The sequence below is a fragment of the Carcharhinus amblyrhynchos genome, chromosome 24, assembly GCF_965287045.1.
Source record: "Carcharhinus amblyrhynchos chromosome 24, sCarAmb.v2.hapA, whole genome shotgun sequence".
Lineage (NCBI taxonomy): Eukaryota > Metazoa > Chordata > Chondrichthyes > Carcharhiniformes > Carcharhinidae > Carcharhinus > Carcharhinus amblyrhynchos.
The window spans coordinates 30170448-30191702 of NC_137347.1; the positions used below are offsets into that span (position 1 = coordinate 30170448).

Consider the following 21255-nt stretch of genomic DNA (forward strand, 5'->3'; position numbering starts at 1 on the left):
TGAGTAGAAGGGTCACAGTGGGAGCAAGGTGACAGATTGTTGGAGGACACCAGAGGGAATGGTTTGGAAGCAGGAAGAGAAACCATTGCAGGCAATTCTCTGGCTACATTTAGATAGACCAGCTCTGAAATGGAGACATACAGTCTTGAAATGTTAACTGTATTTTTTCTATTAACAGATGCCACCAGACCTGCTGGGTTTAGACAGCATTTCCTGTTTTTATTTCAGGTTTCTAGCATTCACAGTATTTTGCTTTTATTTTGGATAAATCATCATCTATTGTCTTCATCTGTCATTTTCCACATTCCTGTCTACCACACTTTTCCTCTGAAGATATTTCCCACAGAATTGAAAATTTCAAAACTCAATTGATTGATTTTCATCATGCAAGGGTATTATCCAGAGTGGAATTGAGGTTCAGATCCGACTCGAGAATAGCTTCTTCCCTGCTCCCACCAAACTTTTGAATGGATCTACCTTATATTAAGCTGATTTTTCTCTACACCCTAGCTATAACTGTAATATGATATTCTGCATCCTCTCCTTTCCTTTTCCTCTATGTACTCTATGAATAGTATGTTTTGTCTGTATAGCATGCAAGAAACAATACTTTTCGCTGTATCCCAATACAAGTGACTCGATCTAATTGAATGGTGATGTTGGTTTGAGGGACCGGATGGCCTTCTCCCGTCCCTATGTTGCTCAAAAAACTTCTATTGTTTGCTTTGATAATGTTTGCAATCTTTCAATATTCTTCATTTATGTGTCTTATTACTCTTTGTATCCTCTTGTTACTTTCTTATAGCATGTAGGATAGAATTTACAAGAGCAAAACTGAATATGGGAAATGAGTCACCAACATGAGTGCAGAGAGAAGATTTGAGATGAGCTAGACAGTCAAGAATATAGCTTTGGTAGGAGACTGTATGGTGCTAACGTTTTGAGAAGGGCATGGTGCCAGAATTAGTCAGAAGCTTTAACTTATCCAAGGCAATTATAAATGATTCATTCAAGTCATTGTCAGGCCTCACTTGGAGTACTGTGCGCAGTTCTGGTTGCCTCACTATAGGAAGGACGTAGAAGCTATTGAAAGGGTACAGAGGAGATTTACAAGGATGTTGCCTGGACTGGGAGGCATGCCTTATGAAGTTAGGTTGAGGGAGCTAGGACTCTTCTCCCTGGAGAGACGAAGGTTGAGAGGCGACCTGATAGAAGTTTATAAAATGTTGAGAGGAATAGATAGGGTGGATTCTCAGAGGCTATTTCCCCGGGTTGAAATGGTTGCTACGAGAGGACACAGTTTTAAGGTGCGGGGAGGCAAGTACAGAAGTGATGTTAGGGGTAAGTTTTTCACTCAGAGGGTGGTGAGTGAATGGAATCGGCTGCCATCAGTGGTGGTGGAGGCGAACTCGCTGGGGTCTTTTAAAAGACTTCTGGATGAGTATATGGGATTTAATGGGATTGGGGGTTATAGATAGGTCTATGGATTGGTAGGTGTTGATGTGATCGGCGCAACTCGTGGGCCGAAGGGCCTGTTTATGCTGTAGTGTTCTATGTTCTATATTCTATGTTCAGGAGCAGAGTTCCAGAGGCAGAAGGGCTCCCAGTGATATGAAAACCAAGCTGGTGATCAGGGATTAAGCCTGCCTGAACTTTGGAGTTGATGGATACCTTGAGTGAAAATCAGGTTATTTAACTTGACAACGTATCCATTTATGAGTTGGAAGGTTGAAAGGACCCCCTTGCTCAGAGATTCACAAAACATAAGCAAACATTCAAAAAGAAACAAAGGTGGTGACAGAGTGAGAGTGAGAGACTGAAAGGGAGAAAGAGGGAAAGGATGAAAGGGAAAAATGAAGGGATGAAGAGAGGAAAAAAGAAGGAATGAATAACATTTTTATAACACCTTCCATAACCTCAGTGCTTTATAGCCAGTGAAGTTATTTTAAGTGTTGTCATTGTTGCAATGTATGAAGAGATACCATGAGTAGAATTTTCCCATCCTGTCCACCATGGGAATTGGAGCGAACGGGACACAGGCAAAGTTCTGTTGATCTCGGGCTGGATTTTCCAACCAAGGGGGCGAGTGTGGCCACAAAATCCTGCCCCATGAGTTAATTCATTTGTTGAAAGCGTTGAAAGGGAAAGGAAACTCAAAAAGAGGCGTTACTCAGTCAGGCTGATGGAATGTATTGAAGCAATGGAGGAAGATCCTCTGCCAAGATCAGTAAGATTAGAATTGAAGGAGAATAATGGGTAAAGTTGGTCTTTGTTCAAATCTGGAAAGCTCAAGCATCACTATTTGTTGATTTCCAGTGTTAGCCAGTGGGTAACACTCTTGCTTTCGAATCCGAAGATTGTGGGTTCAAACCCCACTTCAGAGGCTTCAGCACAAAATCTGAGCTGATGCAGTACAGTTCTGAGGAAGTGCTATTCTGTTGGAGGTGCTGTCTTTCAAATGAGATGTTAAACTGTCCTCTTAGGCACACATAAAAGATGTTCTGGCACTAGTTTGAAGAAGAGTGTGCAAGTTCTCTCTGATCATCATTTATCACTAAACCAACATTACTAACTGAAGTAAATTACTGATCATTATCACACTGCAGTTTGTGGGAGCTTGCTGTGCACAAATTGGCTGTCAGTTTTCCTGCCTTATGACACTTCACCGTATTGACTATAAATCAGTCGGGCTCTAAAATGAAAACAAATGATTTCTTTCTTTACATTGGGCTGGGTTTTCCAACCCTTCCCACTGACAAGATCTTCCAGTCCCACTGATGGTGACCCCCCCCCCTCCATGGCAGGTTCCCTGGCAGTGCTGCCGCTGAACCACACAATCAGTAGGACTGGAAGATCTTGCCACAGGCCAATGGCAGACCACCTCTGTTGCTGGGAAACATGACAAGGGAAAATCCCACCCTTTGTTTCATCTCTTACTTTATTCAGCCGTAATGTTGCTGATGTCCATTTCCATAGAATCACTGAATCCCTACAGTGGAGAAGGAGGTAATTCGGCCCATTGAGTCTGCAGCGACCACAGTCCCAACCTATACCCGTATCTCCATATACTTACACTGCTAGTCCCCCTGACATGAAGGGACAATTTAGCATGGCCAATCAACCTAACCTACACATCTTTGAAGTGTGAGAGGAAACCAGAGCACCCTGAGGAAACCCACACAGACATGGGGAGAATGTGCAGAGTCTGCACAGACAGTGACTGGAATTGAACCCGGGTCCCTGGCGCTGTGAGGCAGCAGCACTAACCACTGTGCCACCGCGCCGCTGTGCTTGGTCCTTTAAGACAGCACTTTTACTGCTCAAACTTATGCTTTTTCCATAGTAATCAGAACACTGCTATATTTTAGGAATGAAAAAGCAAGATTCTTTTTTAATAGGATTAGCTCATTCTTGTGAATACTGTTTAATATATATTAAAATTTCCAACTACTGGGTGAGCAGGGCATTAATTGCAATGAACAGTACAGTGGATTATTCATAATCGTGTAATGAAAAATTGATATGGAATATCTGCTATCCAGCCCTGAGCAATTAGTAATTATGGTGACCTTGCCTGTTTTTTTTCCCTTTTTCTGATTCTTTGTGTGAAAGTCTTATTATTGTCAATCTTAATGACTGGCATTTTTGACAAATTTAATTTATGCTGATTAATGACACAAGCTTCCCAATTTGCTTTGAGCTGTGTTGCTTTTGTATGTATACGTGTGTATATTTATTTATATATATATATGTGTGTGTGTGTGTTTATGAACAAACCATCAGCTATGATGTAGAGAGCTTTGGGGTGTCATGAATATTAATTCATGGGATAGTTGGAAAGCTATTAACATTCAAAGAGTCATTGCCCACACTTGCGGTGAGGTGAATTTCTATGCTGATTGAGATGACATCAAAACCTTAAAAGTTACACTGATGTGGGTGTGATCTGGGAGTTCGGATATTTGCTTTTTTTCTAAAGCTTATAGTTTCACCAATTTGAAATCATCCTTCTGTCAATTTTACCCTGCATTTCCCAATTGCCAGCTAACCTTTGGTATCTTGCCCAAGTAACCTTACTTCTGTTGTGAGTCTGAACAGTGAATGTTAGCAGGAAGTTTGACTGTGTAAAGCATCGCAACTGACCCCAAACCCACCTACACCTGACCTTTTGACACGGGAATGGAGTTTTTACTCAGCTACGATAATAATTTCAGCGCAACTTGGGTGAAATCAGCTAAACTGGAGCAAAAGATCAGGGAGTTTAAGCAGATGTGAGCCTCACTCAAGGTCATTTATGTTTGTGTCTTTCACAATCTTTTGCACTGGTTTGAGATTCAATTCGTTAGATCAGGATCGCAGGCCCCCAGGCCAAAATGCTGAGATTTTGCCCACTGTCCTGGTTCAGGAGGACCCTTCTAGTCACACTTAACTTCACCCACACACAGGCACTTGTAGCTCTGTTTACATGAATATTATTGTATCAAATATACATGCAGTCAATAGTACATCCTCACACAAGCGCCAGCCTCGAAGAAAATACGCACATAGATCTAGTGATCTCTGTGTCTTGGCTTTCCCCTCTCCTGCTAAAATCTGGTATCAAGTCAAGAAAAAGCCTTGACAGAAATGGCAGAACCATGAGGAGCATAGACACACAGAGAGATCTGGGAGTGCAAGTCCACAGATCCTTAAAAGTGGCAGCACGGGTGGAAAAAGTGGTGAAAGCATATGGCATGCTTGCCTTCATTGGACAGGGGCATCGAGTATAAAAGTTGGCAAATTATGTTATAGTTATATAATACATTGGTGACGCCACATTTGGAATACTATGTCCAATTCTGGTCGCCACACTACCAGAAGGACGTGCTGGCTTTGGAGAGAATACATCATCATAGTCTAAATCATCATAGAACTCTACAGTGCAGAAAGAGGCCCTTCGGCCCATCAAGTCTGCACCAAACACAATCCCATCCAGGCCCTACCCCCATATATTATACCCACTAATCCCACTAACCTACGCATCCCTGGACACTAAGGGGTAATTTCTTAGCATGGCCAATCAATCTAACCTGCACATCTTTGTGGGAGGACACCGGAGTACCCAGAGGAAACCCACGCAGACATGAGGAGAATGTGCAAACTCCACACAGACAGTACAAAAGAGGTTTACCAGGCTGATGCCAGGTGTGGAGGATATTAGCTATGAAGAGAGATTGAATAAACTGGGATTGTTCTCTCTGAAAAGATGGAGGCTGAGAGGCAACCTGATAGAAGTTTACAAAATTATGAGGGGCATAGATAAGATGAACATTTGGAAGCTTTTTCGTAGGGCAGAAGTGAGAATTACAAGGGGGCACAAGTTGGAGATAAGGAGGGAAAGGTTCAGTGGAGATGTGTGGGGGAAGCTTTTTACACAGAGAGTGGTGGGGGCCTAGAATGCACTGCCAAGGGAGATGGTTATGCAAATGTATTAGCGACATTTAAGGTTAGACACATGAACAATGGGGAAATAGAAGGATATAAGTGATTGGTCCAGATAGGACAACATGATTGGCGCAGGTTTGGAGGGCTGATGGGCCTGTTCCTGTGCTGTGCTGTTCATTGTTCTTCTATTCTTGTTCTTGACATACAGTAGTAGTGATGTCAGCAAGTGGATAAGCAAGGAATCAATTGAAGTATTCTCACAGACGGCAAACCAGGAAGTACACTGATTATCCTTCACTTTTTAATATCATTACAATAAATAATTTTGGCCATACATGAGATTCAGGTAGAAGCTGAAGGTTCATAAATAAACTTCTTGAAGAAATATTTTAAAAGTATGCAGAATTTTTATCATTTTAGAGAAATACGACATTTCAAAAAAATTTGTTTATCAAGGTTCTTTCAATGGTTGTTTAGCAATAGTTATGAACTTAGAATGCCATTAAAAAGCTCATTCAACAAGGACTAAGTTTTTCAAGGGTGTTTACACCATAAGACGACAAGTTCTTGACAATTCAGCAATTTCTAATTGATTGCAGTCTCTGGGGACTTCAACTCTACATCTTATGGAGAAGTATTACAATCACTGATGACAACCTCTGGTTTTCAGTGTTTAACTGCGCATATGCTGACACCAGAGATTGCTATCAATTTCAGAGGAAGAATGATGGCAAACACTCATCAGTTTCATTGCCATTACTACTGCGAAATCAGACCATATTGAATTACTAAGAAACGGACTAGTGTGCACCAATGAAACTATGGAAGAGACCTTCAGATTTTTCAAGTCAATTCAGTGATTTCAAATCAAGTTATTCACAGGTGGATATGTGTTATGGATGCTTACTGTTTTGTGATCAACCCATTTCCAGCTGCATTAATAAAAATGGCACCACGGTTACCAGCTTTGTATACATTAAGGAATATGATAACAAGAAAGAAACATAAAGAATTGTGTTCTATTACAATGCCCAATTGTGTTAGTTCATGAAAATGTTGTGATTATGTGCATGATTTTTTAAAAATCAGAAACTTGCATTATAACCTAATCAGTGCAATTGTGGGTGAATTTTAATTGCAATTTCCTGATTGTGTTCAAGCTGAAACTCTACTCCTAATTGTTTATTAGACGAGTGTAGTTAGCTGCTCAATTCTGACTGGGTAACATTTCTCTCTTTCAACTAACCCAGGAGAAAGCACAAAAACCAATGGTGTAGTACAACACCAAGGATAGGAAAGAGGGGAGATTATTAAGAAGTGGTGGGTGAGTGATTTCAGACTTGGATTTAAAGAGTTTGTACATTGCAAGAGGAGGGGAGAACAGCGAGAGATTAAAACACTCTCTAGCATTGAAGTCCCAATGAAAGTAGGAAATCACAAGTAGGGTTGAGATTTGTAAGTTTGGGTGGCACGGTGGCATAGCGGCCACTGCGCCAGGGACCCGGGTTCAATTCCGGCTTTGGGTCACTATTTGCATGGAGTCTGCATGTTCTCTCCGTGTCTACGTGGGTTTCCTCCGGATTCTCTGGTTTTCTTCAGTCCAGAGATTGTGGGTTAGGTTGATTGGTCATGCTAAATTGCCCCTTAGTGTCAGTGAGACTAGCTAGGGTAAATGCATGGAGTTATGGGGAAAGGGCCTGGATGGGATTGTGATTGGTGCAGACTTGATGGGCTGAATACTCTCCTGCTGCACAATTCTATGACTCTATGAATTGTACTGATGAGCTCTGCTGATTTTTATCTGTTTATGAGTCTTGATACATTGATTAATATTGTGACTGAGATTTGTTGTTCTTGTTATGCAGGCATGAACCAGCCATTGGATATTGGCACTCACCATCGATCAGTCACTTACACAGACACCAACGATCAGCTGGGCACTGCATCGCATTTCAAGGAGGTGAGGCACCTGAAAGGATCTTTCAGTATGGCCGTTAAAGGTCAACGTTTATTTACTCTGAACCTAGAGGCAACAGACTGGAGTTTAGAGGGCTGCTCACGTCAAATATACAGCTAAACTGCAAGACTGTTGGAGGGTTACATTTGAACCAATTAAATGTTGGAGAACAGAAGAATCTACATGGTCCATTTTAGCTATTTGTAAGTAATTCAGGTGATATGTTGATATGGTAAGAATATGGTAGGTATTTTCTATCCACAAATCACCCAGTCAAGACACCGTCCTGATATGCATCGAGTCAATAATCCATCTATACACCCATGTATCAACTGAACAAGCTATTCACATCCAATAATCCAACCCACTTACTGAGACTTCTAACTACCAATCCAGCCACCCAAAATGCCAGCCTTAAAAACAAGGGAAAACCGCTTTGATAAAAGTGTGGGGTTTGCAGTGACTGTCTCCCTGATTAACCACGCCCCCACCACCCCTTCCCGCCCCCCCACCACTAGCACCACCGTCACTGGGCTGTTGTGGGAAACTGTGGACACTCAGCTTCTGGCTTCCCCAATATATAAATGATCCGCAAGCAGGGACAGAGTGTAACATAGCAAAATTTGCAGGTGATACTAAAATAGAAGGGAAAGCAGTTAGTGAAGAGGATGTAAAGATTTCACACTTGGATATAGATAGGCTTGGAGAAGGGGTCAAATTTTGGCAGATGGAGTTTGATGTGGGAAAGTGTGAGGCAGAAAAAATAGAAAGGCAAATTATTACCTAATTAGAAAGCAGGTTCAAAATGCGTCCGAGCAGAGGGATCTGGGTGTCTTTGTTCATGAATTGTGGAAAGTTGGTGCAGCACGTAATAAAAAAGGCAAATGGGATGTTGATATTTATTGCAAAGGGACTGGATTATAAAAGTTGAGAAGTGTTGTTGCAATTGTGTAGGGTGATAGTGAGACCACATCTGGAGTATTGTATCAATTTTGGTCTTCTTTTTTGAGCAAGGATGTGGTAACATTGGAGGCAGTTGAGAGGAGGTTCACCAGATTGATTCCAGGGATAAAAGGGTTGACGATTGAGGAGAGATTAAACAGTTTGCACTTATACTCGCTGGAGTTTAGAAGGATGAGAGGGGATCTGATCAAGGTATATAACATTTTAAAAGGGTTTGGTAAAGTAAATGTAGACAAAATGTTTCCTCTTGTGGGGCAATCTAGTCCAGGAGGTCACAGGTATAGGTTGAGAGATGGTAGATTTAAAACTGAGATGAGGAGGAACTACTTCTTGCAGAGGGTGGTGAATTTGTGGAACTCACTGCCCCGTAACCCGGTAGAGTCTGAATTGTTGAATAGTTTTAAGAAAGAGATAGCTATATTTCTAATAAAAAAGGGACTGGGGATATGAGGAACAGGTGGGGAGGTGGATTTGAGACCAGAGGGAGATCAGCCATGATCTGACTGAATGGCAGAGCAGGCTCGAAGGGTTGTATTTGCCTATCTTTGCTCCTCATTCCTATATTCCTGTGTTCCAAGTGGTGGAGAACCGATCCAATGTCGGCAAAATGTTGACAGCCTGGTAAAATGGCCTTCATGTGTTACAATGTGCATCTCTCTTCCTTGGGGTGGCAAGTCTTTCCACTCCCATTACCCATAATCAGTAAAGATCCCCAGTGGTGGGGCAAGGCCGAGAAACAAATATACCATAGCTCCCTTTGATTTTACTAGCCCCCGCCCCACCCCTGGCCTTGTTCCCATATCATGTGAACAAGTAAAACTCTCCCCCATGTAATTTCTATCTTATCAAACAATATGTCACGGCCTTGCTCAACCCGAGATTGGAAATTCCCACCCAAGGTCAATTCTACTGTCCTTGCCCAGTCAGATTCCATAGCAGGCAGGGTTGTAGAATTCCAGCAAATGTTTTACTGGACCATATGAAGAGATATTAGGACAAGTGGAAAAAAAAGACAAAAAGAGAGAGTCCGAAAGGAGAAGGGAGGTTGAGGGAGGGAGGACCAGTGCTCAAAGATGAGGCAGCTGAAGGCACAGCTCCAGTCCTCAATGGTGGAGCGAAGAAAATCTGGCACTCGGGAAATCACATTTTGAGAAGTGCAGGGATTTTAAAGAGTTGTAGCACCGGAGGAGGTTACAGAGATGGTGGGGTTGAGGGGGGAGGGGTGGTGGTGGGTACAGAGGTTATGGGGATTTGAATGATGAAAATGTTCAAATCGATGCATTGCCAGATCAAATGTAAAATTGGTAACTCCCTCAACCAGTTAGACTTAAACTTGCCCTCTCCTGCAGACATTTGTTACTGTAGCCAGTGTCTGAATCTCCTTACTGGCTCTTTGTCCTGGTGATACTTGATTGAGGACAGGGGTCAGGGAACATGCCATTACCTTCCTACTCTGAGCAATGCTTTGTTCCCTTAGCTCAGCCCAGCGGTACTCAGTATGCCAGCTGCATTCATTCACAGACTAGTTCCAATAGTGTACAAGGCTAAGGAGATGCTGAATCTACCTTTTTTATTTCTTTTGTTAGATTTCTCTTTTGCCTTTCTAACTCTATTCCCATAGCTCTCTTTGTCTCTATTTCTTTTTCATTATTTTGCTCAGTGTCTTTAATTTATCTGTTACATCTCTTCCTAAACAATGTTTATTTCTATATTATTTATTTCCATTTTGTTTTGCATGCCTATTTTGTTCTATTTCTCCCTTCACAATCTTTCCCTTTCTCTCTCTTTATTTTTCTTGTTCTTTATATCTTTTGATTTGTCTCCATCTCATTGTTCTGTATCTCTGCATGTCTCCACTTCTCTCATTCTCTCTATGTCTGCCTCTTGTTTTCTATCACTCTATGTCTCTGTCTATTCTTCTTTATCTCCCTTCATATCTTTATTTTCCTCCCTTGGTGACCATTTCTCCGTATCTGTCACTTGTTCTCTATCTCTGTAGCTGTCCCTGTCGCTTGCTCTCTATCTCTCCGTACCTCCGTCTCTATCTCTGTTCCTCCATACCTCTGACTCTGCGTCTGTCGCCCTCTATCTGTCTCACAGAGCGTGCATCTGCATCAGGATGGATTACAATGTGGTTTTGTGGATGGTCTGTCAGAGCTGGTTAAGGTGATGTGGCTGCAGTGATACCTGACCCAGCTTGCATTGGCTTGTTTGTGACTGCCATCTGTTGTAGAACAGATTTAGTCCAGCTTCCCTGTTGTGAGAGACTGTTTAACACTGGAATGCTCAGTCACTGCAGTAGGCCTATCTTTCCCCATGCAGAGCTAGGCCCAACACCTCTGCCTACTGATTGGATGCAGAATGGAAGTCGGTCACCTCTGCATTTAAAGCCAAAGCCTGCAGCTTGCAACCTGGGGCTGAAATCTAATGAAGCAGAATGGCCTTAGAAGTCATATCAACTTGCACTTATATAGCACTTTTAAAGTAATAAAATGTCCCACAGCTATTCACAGGAGTTTTAACAGGCCACCAAAGTCTTGGTCAAAGAGATAGATTTAAAGGAGTAGAGAGATGAAGAGAGGTTCAGTGAAGAATGCAGGAGAGAGAGCAAAAACATCAATGGTGCGCTGTTCTATTGGCGCTGCCTCAAAGTAATATTCCCCTTGATTCTTCAACTAGTCTGGTGTTGTGGTCACACAGATCCCACAGTCTGAAAGATGTGCTGGTTAGATGTATTGCCCATGCTAAATTCTTCCTCAATGTACCCAAACAAGGACCAGAGTGTGGTGACTAGGGGATTTTCACAGTAACTTTATTGCAGTGTTAGTGTAAACATTCTTGTGACAATAATATATAAACTCACTAATAATGACCTTTGGCAGCCTACCCATGATGTTGATGCTGTGAATTCTGGTCTATCAATGTTTGCAAAGCAAGGTGCACCTCAGAGTGGTAGGCACACACTCCTTGTTTGATGATGGCCCCTCCCGAGTCTTGTGCGTTAGATGGAAGACTCGATGGATTGTGGGGCCAATTGAATCCTTGTTCCACTCCCACTCCAATATCTAGTGATAATTGAACATCATTGTCTTTCACATCTAAATTCTTCATAATATGACTTATAATATGACATGTGACTAGATGCTCAGGCGTTGTAGAATTAGGTTCGATGGCAGGTTGGAGTTTGTGACTTATTTTCTCAGAGCTTTCCTCTCCAAGTTCACCCTTCTCATTTAGAAGATACTGACAGATTTTCCGGCCACGCTTGCTCCAAGATTGGAAAATTTCCATGGTCTGCCCCCGTCCACTACAATTCCCGTGGCAGACAGGACAGGAAAATTCTGCCCACTGAGCTTTACTGGAGTACAATGCCATTGGTGCCAATGCTTATTTTACTGTAAGAAGTCTCACAACACCAAGGCTAAATCCAACAGTTTTATTTGGAATCACGAGCTTTCGGAGCACTGCTCATGATTCCAAAGAAACCTATTGGACTTTAACCTGGTGCTGTGAGACTTTTTATTGTGCCCACCCCAATCCAACATTGGCATCTCCACATCATGATTATTTTACTGGACTGATAATCTAGATCCTTAAATTAACAACTCAGAGAATTTGAGTTCAAAGCAATGGTAACATTAAGAAAGTGATGACGTTACTAATCTATTCAATGTACTCATGAGCACAAGAGTTAAAAATGGCGCAGTAAGGAATGAGCTTGCATTTATGTAGCACCTTCAACAATTTCAGGTCATCCCAAGGTGCTCCACAGTCAATGAAGTGCTCTTGAAATATAGTCACATTTGTAATGTAGGGAACACGGTAGCCAATTCACACACAACAAGCTCCCAGAAATAGCTAAGAGATAATCTTAGGATAAAAAGCAGTTTTGCGATATTGGTTGAGGGATTTTAACTTTTCTAGATATTGGCGGAAGCTCCGTTCTGTTCTTCAAAATATTCATTCTGGGCTCTTGCTGTGTAAAATTGGGCTGATGCACCTCTTACATCATAAGAGTGCTGACAAGGCAAAAACACTTTGCTGGCATTTGCAAGGCATTTTGAGATATCCTGAGATTCTGAAAGGTGCCATAGGAATGCGTTATTCCGGTCCCCAAAAAAAGACTTCCAGTTGTGAAACAGTTAATAAAACCATTGTTTCATGGTGCCTGCTTTCATGATGAATAAAAGGTTTTGATTTATGCAGAGAATTTTACAGTACCATTGGGACATTAATCTATAATACATTATGATGAAATCAGTCCCAGCTCCTGAATCTTGCCTTGACTCTGCTTTTAAGCCCTTGTTGGGTTGCAGCTAATTAACTGGGCCACCTTATCAGCTCCGACACACACCGTACACAGAGAATGGGAATTAAAACCCGTCTCCGATAAGCCATTGTTTGAGCCCAAAGGAAAGCCAGTTCTCTATTCAGCTCCTCTGAAATGCTGAGGAGTGCAGCTCTCTGATCCGAGAGAACATTCATTTCTATAAAGAGGCAACCGACAGTTTGGGTGTCATTACTTCTGGGAAAAAAAAATTGCCTGAGCTTTGTGCCTGCTTTATTTTTCTAACACCATCAGCTAACCTGGTGACTATTTCTTTTTTACTCTTAATTCTGCAGAATTTTCTTAAGTGCTGCTGTGGACCAATTTCCCCAAAGTCCCTCGTATTTGCGTATGATTTCAGGGAAAGGAAGAACTCGCATTGATAGAAGTGCCTTTCAAAACGTTCCAAAGCATTCTATGGCCAACAAATTATACCTTTAATGTATAGCCATGGTTGTAATGTAGGAAACACAGCAACCAATCTGTACTTGGGAAGGTTCCATAAACAGCAATGAAATGAAATACTAGATTACCTATTTTAGATTCTTTTTTTTGCATAGTCGGTGGGGAGCCATTTTTTATTCATTCATGGGACATGGGCGTCACTGGTTGGCCAGCATTTATTGCCCATGCCTAGTTGTCCAAGGACAGTTGAGAGTCAACCATATTGCTGTGACTCTGGAGTCACATGTAGGCATGACCAGGTAAAGACAGATTTCCTTCCCTAAAGGACATTAGTGAACCAGATAGATTTTTCCTGACAATCAACAATGGCTTCATGGTCATTATAGATTCTTAATTGCAGATTTTTTTTATTGAATTCATATTCCACTTCCTGCCATGGCAGGATTCGAACCCAGGTCCCCAGAACATAGCTAAGTTTGTGCGATAATAGTCAAGCGATAATACCACTAGGCCGTCACCTCCCCTGTTTAATGTTAAGATTGACAGTCCATTCCAAGACTTCAGTTGACACAGTGTGAATAGCTGTGATGGCACCAGGAATGGATCTGTCAGAGCAGAAATCCAATATATGGGCATTGATTTGCTTTGGACTCATCTGAAATCTAGTGGTCCTGACTGGAGCTCAATGGCTAACCTATTCCTATGAGTTCCAATTTAAGCAATGTTCCTCTTAAAATCCCCTCTTCAAATTCAGTTGACAAAACATGGGTTTATGTGCTTGTACTGACGTTGCCAGTACTAGAGCTGTCAGAGCACTTCTGGAGAGAGAGAGACACACACATCTTGCTTCTTTCAGAACTAGGCACAAACTGCTTGTCTTTAAAAATGAAAGAGAAACTGAGATCAGAATTTTACTGCTCTGTCCCCCTTAGGAATCAGAGCAAGTGAGAGATGGAGCATGGGAAGGTCAGTTGACTTCAGGCAGGATTTTATGGTTTTGGGACAAGTGAGGCCATAAAACCCTGCCCTGAATGTCTTCCCTGCAAGCTTAGCTTCCCCCATTAGCACATGACTCAGTCCCTGTCAATCAACCTAATCAAATCCCTACTCTGAAACCCCTGGGAAAAGACAAATAAACATAAATGCATTAACTCTTTAGATAAACATATCATTAAATAAAATTGAGTTATAATCCTGCAGTCTCACTTGGAACTGCATGTTCTTCCAGACAATTCAACTCCTTGCAACAAAACACTCTTAAAGAAACATAATATTGATATATTTCTTAAAGGCGTGGTATCATTTGTTCCCATTATTACTTCTCCAGTCTCACCTTCTCAACAACCAATGTTTACTTTAGCTACTCTCTTCCTACTTATATATTTGTATAAGCTTTTACTGCATGTTTTTATACTTCTTGCTAGTTTCTCTTTCATACTCCATTTCTCCTCTTCTTTCAATCATCCTTTGCTAGTTTGTAAAATTTACCAATTTCTGAGCTGCCACTAACCTTTGCAGCACTGTACATCTTTTCTTCAATTTGATTGAAACATATAGGCTCCTGTGGGGTCTTGACAGGATAGATGTGGAGAAGATGTTTCTTCTTGTGGCAGAATCTGGAACTAGGGATCACTGTTAAAAGTGAAGTGTCATCCATTTAAAATGGAGATGAAGAGAATATTTTTCTTTCAGAAAGTCATGGGTCTTTGGAAATCTCTTCCTGAAAAGGTGGTGGCAGCATGGTCTTTGGATATTTTTAAGGCAGAGGTGGATAGATTCTTGGCAAGCAAGGGGGTGATAGGTTAATGGGGGTAGATAAGATGCAGATTTGAGCTTATTATCAGATCAGTCATGATCTTATTAAATGGTGAAGCAGGCTTGAGGGACCGAAAGACTCACTTCTGTTCCTTGTTTGTATGATCGTATGACATTTTTGACTTCCTTAGTTAATGCTACTTCCTTCTCATTGCATCTTTTTTTCTCAGTAGAATGTATCTTTGATGAGAGTTTCTCTTGAAATATCTTATTTCAAACATAAGGTGTAGCTTCTCCATCATCTTACCTCTTAATCTATTTTCCCATTCCACTTCACTGCCCTCATACCCTTGTAATTACCTTTACTTAATTTAAGACAACAACAGTCATTTAATAGTACAGAACTTGAATATTGCTGAAAAAAGAGACATGTTGCCAAAGTTTTTCATCTTTCACTCATCAGGACAAATGGAAGAATGCCAAATTTCTAACAATCACAACAATTTATACTACAGGAGAAAAGGGGTGCTGATTGGTTGGCAAATTGACTCTGATTGGTGGAGAAATTGCATTGAAGAAAACAGCATTTAATCAGTTAGCTTGTAATGCGGCTCATTTACACTTGCTGGAAGTGATATGTATTTATACACGAGTACCTATTCTATGCAAACAGAAGGACTATGTCCAAGCCTTGTACCTTTTGAAGTACCCAGAGGAACCTATGTTTCCCTGGTGAAAATTGACGTACTTCTGTTTGTTCTGATGAAAGCAAGCTGAAAGGCTTTGGCAACACGTCCCTCCTTACGACATTACTTTCAGACCCATGTTTTTCACCCTGAAACTGAATGTGAAATTCTAGCATGTTATGATCACTCTTATGCCAAGGGTCCTTTACTATGCAATTATTAATTAACCCTATCTCATTACAAATTACCAGATGTAAAATAGCCTGTTCCTTGGTTAGTTTCAGAATGCATTGTTTTAAGAAACTGTCCTGAAAACACTTTATGAACTCATCCTTCAGCTACTTTTGCCAATTTGATTTATCCAATCTGTATAAAGGTTAAGATCTCTCATGATTATTATCACACCTTTCTTACAAATCCCCATAATTTCTTGATGAATGCTCTGTTCTCTTGGGTAGCTACTGTCAGGGGCCCCATAAATTACTCCTTCCAGTAACTTCTTTCCTTTTCAAATTTCTTATCTCCTCCCAAACTGATTCCACTTTTTGATCCGCTGACCCAAGATCATTTCTCACTACTGTCCTGACTTTAACCTATTTTCCTTCCTTTCACATCCTTCTAAAATGTTAACCACCCTTGTATATTCAGGTCCCAGTCATGGTCACTTTGCAGCCATGTTTCTATATCACATCACACTCATTTTTTTTCTATTTGTGCTGTCAATTTATTCATCTTGTTATCAATGCTGTATGTATTCAGATAAAGAGCCTTTCATTCTGTATTTTTCCCATTTCCCCCCTCTGACCTTATTTGCAGGTATACTCTTAGGTTTGTATGCTTGGTCCCTTCCTGTCATGCTTGGCATGATGGCAGTGTGAGTAACACTGCTGTCTCACATTACCAGGACCCCGGCCTGGGTCACTGACTGTACGGAGTCTACACATTCTCCTCATGTCTGTGTACGTTTCCTTCGGGTGCTTGGGTTTCCTCCCACAGTCTGAAAGATGTGCTTGTTAGGTGCATTAGCCATGCTAAATTCTCGCTCAGTGTACCAAACAGGCGCCTGGATGTGGTGACTAGGGGATTTTCACAGTAACTTCATTGAAGCGTTAATTTAAAGTGCAGAAGGAGGCCATTTGGCCCATTGAGTGTACACTGACCATAGTCCCACCCAGTCCTATTCCCAAAACCCCACATAATTACCCTACCAATTCCCCTGACAATAAGGTCAATTTAACATGGCCAATCAACCTTGTCATATCATTACCCACATTACTACCCTGCACTATTGCTTTGTCCTTTATCTCTGACTTTCCAAATCTTCTTTGTGGGAACCCTCCCCACAACTGTTTACAGTTCTGGCTATGCAATTCACTCGTAAACTGTGTGGCTGAGGTGAAGGCCATTCCAGTGGTACAGCTCCCTCTTTCTGGTGCCACCAGCCCATTAATCAAAGCCTATTTCTGCACAACAATCTTTCAGCTACAGATTCAACCCTTTAATCTTATTTATTCAACAACAATTTGCTAGTGGCTCAGGTAGTAATCCAATGATCATTACTTCTGTGACTGCTTTTTAATTTAGTCCCTAGCTGTTTGTTCTCCCTTTATCAAACAACTTTCTTCAAGATACCTGTGTCATTGCTTCAAACTACATGCATCACAACACTGGATGCTTCCTCTCCAGCCCCAAGGAGCTATCTTTAACCCAAACACCAGTCAGGCGACTCAGCCTTTTGAACTCGTGCCCTTGGTTGCAGGGAATGGCATCTAATCCCTAGCTATACTGACTAAATTCCTTTTTACCCCCTCCACTTGAATGGCTCCCTTCACCATAGTGCCGTGATTAGTTTGATCATGCTCCCTGCAATCTCAGCTGTCTTCCCACAGGTTGCAAGGACCTGGAACTTGTGGAATGATTGCGAAGCCTGAGGCTCCGCCAGTGCTACATTCTGGATCACCACACCCAACCTCACTCATAGACACACTCTAACTTGGCGGCACTGTGGTTAGTACTGCTGCCTCACTGTGACGGGGACCTGAGTTCAATTCCCAGGTTGGGTCACTGTCTGTGTGGCTCCTGCACGTTCTCTGCATGGGTTTCTGCATGAGTTTCCTCCGGGTGCTCTGGTTTCCTCCCACAGTCTGAAAGATGTGCTGGTTAGGTGCATTGGCCATGCTAAATTCTCCCTCAGCATATCCGAACAGGCGCTGGAGTGTGGCGACTTGGGGATTTTTACAGTAACTTCATTGCAGTATTAATGCAGTATTAATGTAAGTCTACTTGTGCCACTAATAAAGTAAACCTGAAATACCTGAGGAACACTGGATTAGCGACTGTGGCCATCCAAGTCAAACCATCTGACCTTCTGTTTTAATGATGGTGGTCAAGGGCGGGGGGTGCGGCGGTGAGGTGTGGGGCAGATTCCCAGAGAGAATCAGTTCATATTGTTCCATGGAATCTTTCAAGTCCACCTGAGAGGGCATGGTTATCAGTTTAACATCTTGTCTGAAGGATGGTGCCTCTTGCAGTGCAGCACACCCTTCTAACTTAACAAGAAGAGTGCTACCTACTGAGCTACTGCTCATTCCATTTTGATTTCCGAGCTTTCTTGCCCCTCGATCTAAAGATGTTGACTGCTTGCTGGGATATGATGTCCCCAGCACCAACAGCTCCCTGAGACCTCTCCGAGTATCAGTCTGTCGGTGTGGGCTCAGGCATTCTCAAGGGAAATTGTTACAGACAAGATCAATTTTGTTTTCAACCAATGGCTACACAGGCGTAGAAAAACTCACACATGCAAACAAATGTACACACTCACACACACAATGGACTTACAAACAAACCTGCACACTTATACTCACACTCAAGCCTGTACATCCACACAGATGTACTCATGTGTACAATTGCTAATGCACACAAAGTCTTATACATGCAAATTCTAATGCATATATGAGCATATGTATGCATACATTGTGCACACACACATACATGCAAAAGAACACACTCTTGGAGATGATATGAAGCAGGAAGCTGTTCTATTTTTGCCATCCCTAGTGTCAGCAGTTGACATCAACTCGTGCAGCACTAGCCCCGGATCAAGTTCATGACCTCCTGATCCTTGAGGTTGAGTTTTACAGGTGCTGTGCATTCTACAAAGCATGTTGCTTAGAAAGCTTAGCAAACGGACTGTTTAGAGCTATCGTAAAAACCCTGCTGGTAGAAGGGAGAAAAGGTAATTTCTAAAATAAGCAAATGGCAATGGTTTACGAGAGGCCATCTGTTACCATTCTATCCTTGAGAACTAAAATAGTCTCGGCAATTTGTTAATCCTGAAGACGGTCCCCTCACTGTGGGGCTTTCAATTCCATGGGTGACAACAGATCTGATATCTGGTACATCACCAGAATTGTATACAATTACATATAACATACAGCCAAGAAACAGACTCTTCACCCTAACTGGTTCATGTTGATGTTTATGCTTCACATGTACTACCTCTCCACTCTACATTTAACCCTATCAACATTTCCTTCTCTTCCATTCCCCCTCATACTTCCCTTTAACTGCATCTATTATTTTATCTCCTTGTGGTAGCAAGTTCCTGAATTCCTCTTGGATTTCTTGGTGACTATCATACACTTATGGTCCCCATCTTACAGTTATGGAAACTAGATATAGCTGTAGGGGCTAAAGGGATCGAGGGATATGGGGCGAAGGGGGGGGTGTCAGGATATTGAATTCAATGATCAGCCATGATCAAAATGAATGGTGGAGCAGGCTCAAAGGGCTAAATGACCTACTGCGTCTTCTAGTTTCGATGTTTCTGTGCCCCTAATTTTGGACTCTTACATGAACAGAACCAAATCCACATCCAACCTGGCAAATTATTTCATAATTTTAAAGAAAATTTTCATGATTACTTCATAGACTCCTCATTTAATGGGCAGCGCGTTGGCACAGTGGTTAGTACCCTCACAGTGCCAGTGACCCAGGTTCAATTCTTAGCTGGGGTCACTGTGTGGAGTCTGCACATTCTCCCCGTGTCTGTGTGGGTTTCTTTCAGGTGCTCCGGTTTCCACCCCCCACAATCCGAAAGATTTGCTGGATAGGTGTATTGGCCATGCGAAATTCACCCTCAGTGTACCGTAACGGGTGCCAGAGTGTGGTGACGAGGAGATTTTCAAAGTAACTTCAGCACAGCCCTTCTCGCCCCAAGAACAGAAAAGCTTGCCCGATTTCAGCGGACCTTTGCATGATCCCGTTCCGCCCGCGATGATTCCAGTGGCGGGTGGGACGGGAAAATTCCACTGAGGGGATTAGCATTTAGGACTGTGATGAGAAATTTCTTCACACAGAGGACTGTGACTCTTTGGAATTCTCTGCCCTTGTGGATGCTGAGGCCGGGATTCTCCCCAAAATTTTTAAGTTCCCTATGTTCGAGAAAATGGGAGTAAATCCTGTCTTTTTTTGTGTGATTTTCAGAACGAATTTCTGAGACTCTGTGCATCACAGAGTGCCTCAGTGGGATTCACTCTGGAAATCTCGGGGCAGAGCCTAGTCCTGCCCGAGAGGTGACAGCATAGCGCTGAGTGGGCCATTGCGCGTGCGCCAATGTGTCAGCACGGAGATCAGTGCATGTGCAGTGACTCCCCATTGCCAACCTCCATTTCGCCAGCCCCAATCTCCCCAGTTCCCCTCCGGACGCTCCCGACTGCCCACCCCATCAATCCTGATGACCAGCCCTGATGTTGCACCTATCTCGCCAGTCCTGATTTCACCCCACGACAGTACTGACCTACCCCATCCCAGATAACTATCCCCGACACTATCCCCTTCCATCCCTCAGCAGAACTGAACCCCCTCACCCTGACGGCTAGCCCTGATCGCCCTCAATCCCTCCCCCCCAACAATCCTGACTGCAGAGTGGCAGCGGGTCTTCCCCCCACCGATTGATCCCCATAGGTCCTGCCCCTAATATGCCCTCCCTCCTCTGGCCCCACCCCTTGACAGTACCAGATGCGTGGTGGGCAGTGCCAGTTTGCCACTTGGGCAGTGCCAAGGTGCCAAATGGCACTTCCAGGCTGGAACTGCTCAAGGGGTGCCACCCCCTTAGCCATGACCTCTCAAAGGGACCTCACTGACCTCTTTTCTCTCCAGCTGGGTCAGGCCACCCGTTAGTAGGGAGCAGTAGTATACCCCATTCAGTCTCGGGTCCATTAATCATATGGAGACACATGGAGGCCATGATGTCCAGCAGGAAGACTGCAACACGGCCCATGCTGATATCTCCTGGCCTGCTGCGCTGCTTGAGTAGAGTAGTGGGCTGGGAGAATCGCCCTGTTAGTCTTTGAGTATATTCAAGAATGAGGTGGATAGATCTTTGGAATTATGAGACATAGCAATAGGGCAGGAAGAGGGAGTCGAGGTAGAGGATTAGCCATGACATATTTTATTGAATGGTTGAGCAGGTTTCAGGAGTTGCATGGCCTATACCTGCACTTATTTCTTATGTTCTTACAAAGCTCCTCAATCTTGTGTTTTGCTTTAGGCTGTTAAGTTGCATGGGAAGATCCATTGTCTTCAATGTGATGATTTGACTTGATTTATTATTGTCACATGTGTGCGTATACTGTGAAAAATATTGTTTCTTGCACGTTATACATACAAGGTATACCATTCATAGAAAACGAGAGGAGAGAGTGCAGAAATGTAGTGTTACAGCTATAATGCAGCGA

The 21255-nt window shown here is 42.6% G+C and overlaps 1 long non-coding RNA gene across 2 annotated transcripts in view; it reads left to right on the forward strand.

The window, feature by feature from the left end:
* The window catches only part of LOC145357806 (uncharacterized), a 176242-nt gene that overhangs the window by 132130 nt on the left and 22857 nt on the right, over nt 1–21255 (forward strand). For both annotated transcript variants that reach the window (XR_013889369.1, XR_013889368.1), the window contains one exon: nt 7290–7384. This is a non-coding gene — a long non-coding RNA (uncharacterized LOC145357806). The remainder of the gene's footprint in view (nt 1–7289; nt 7385–21255) is intronic.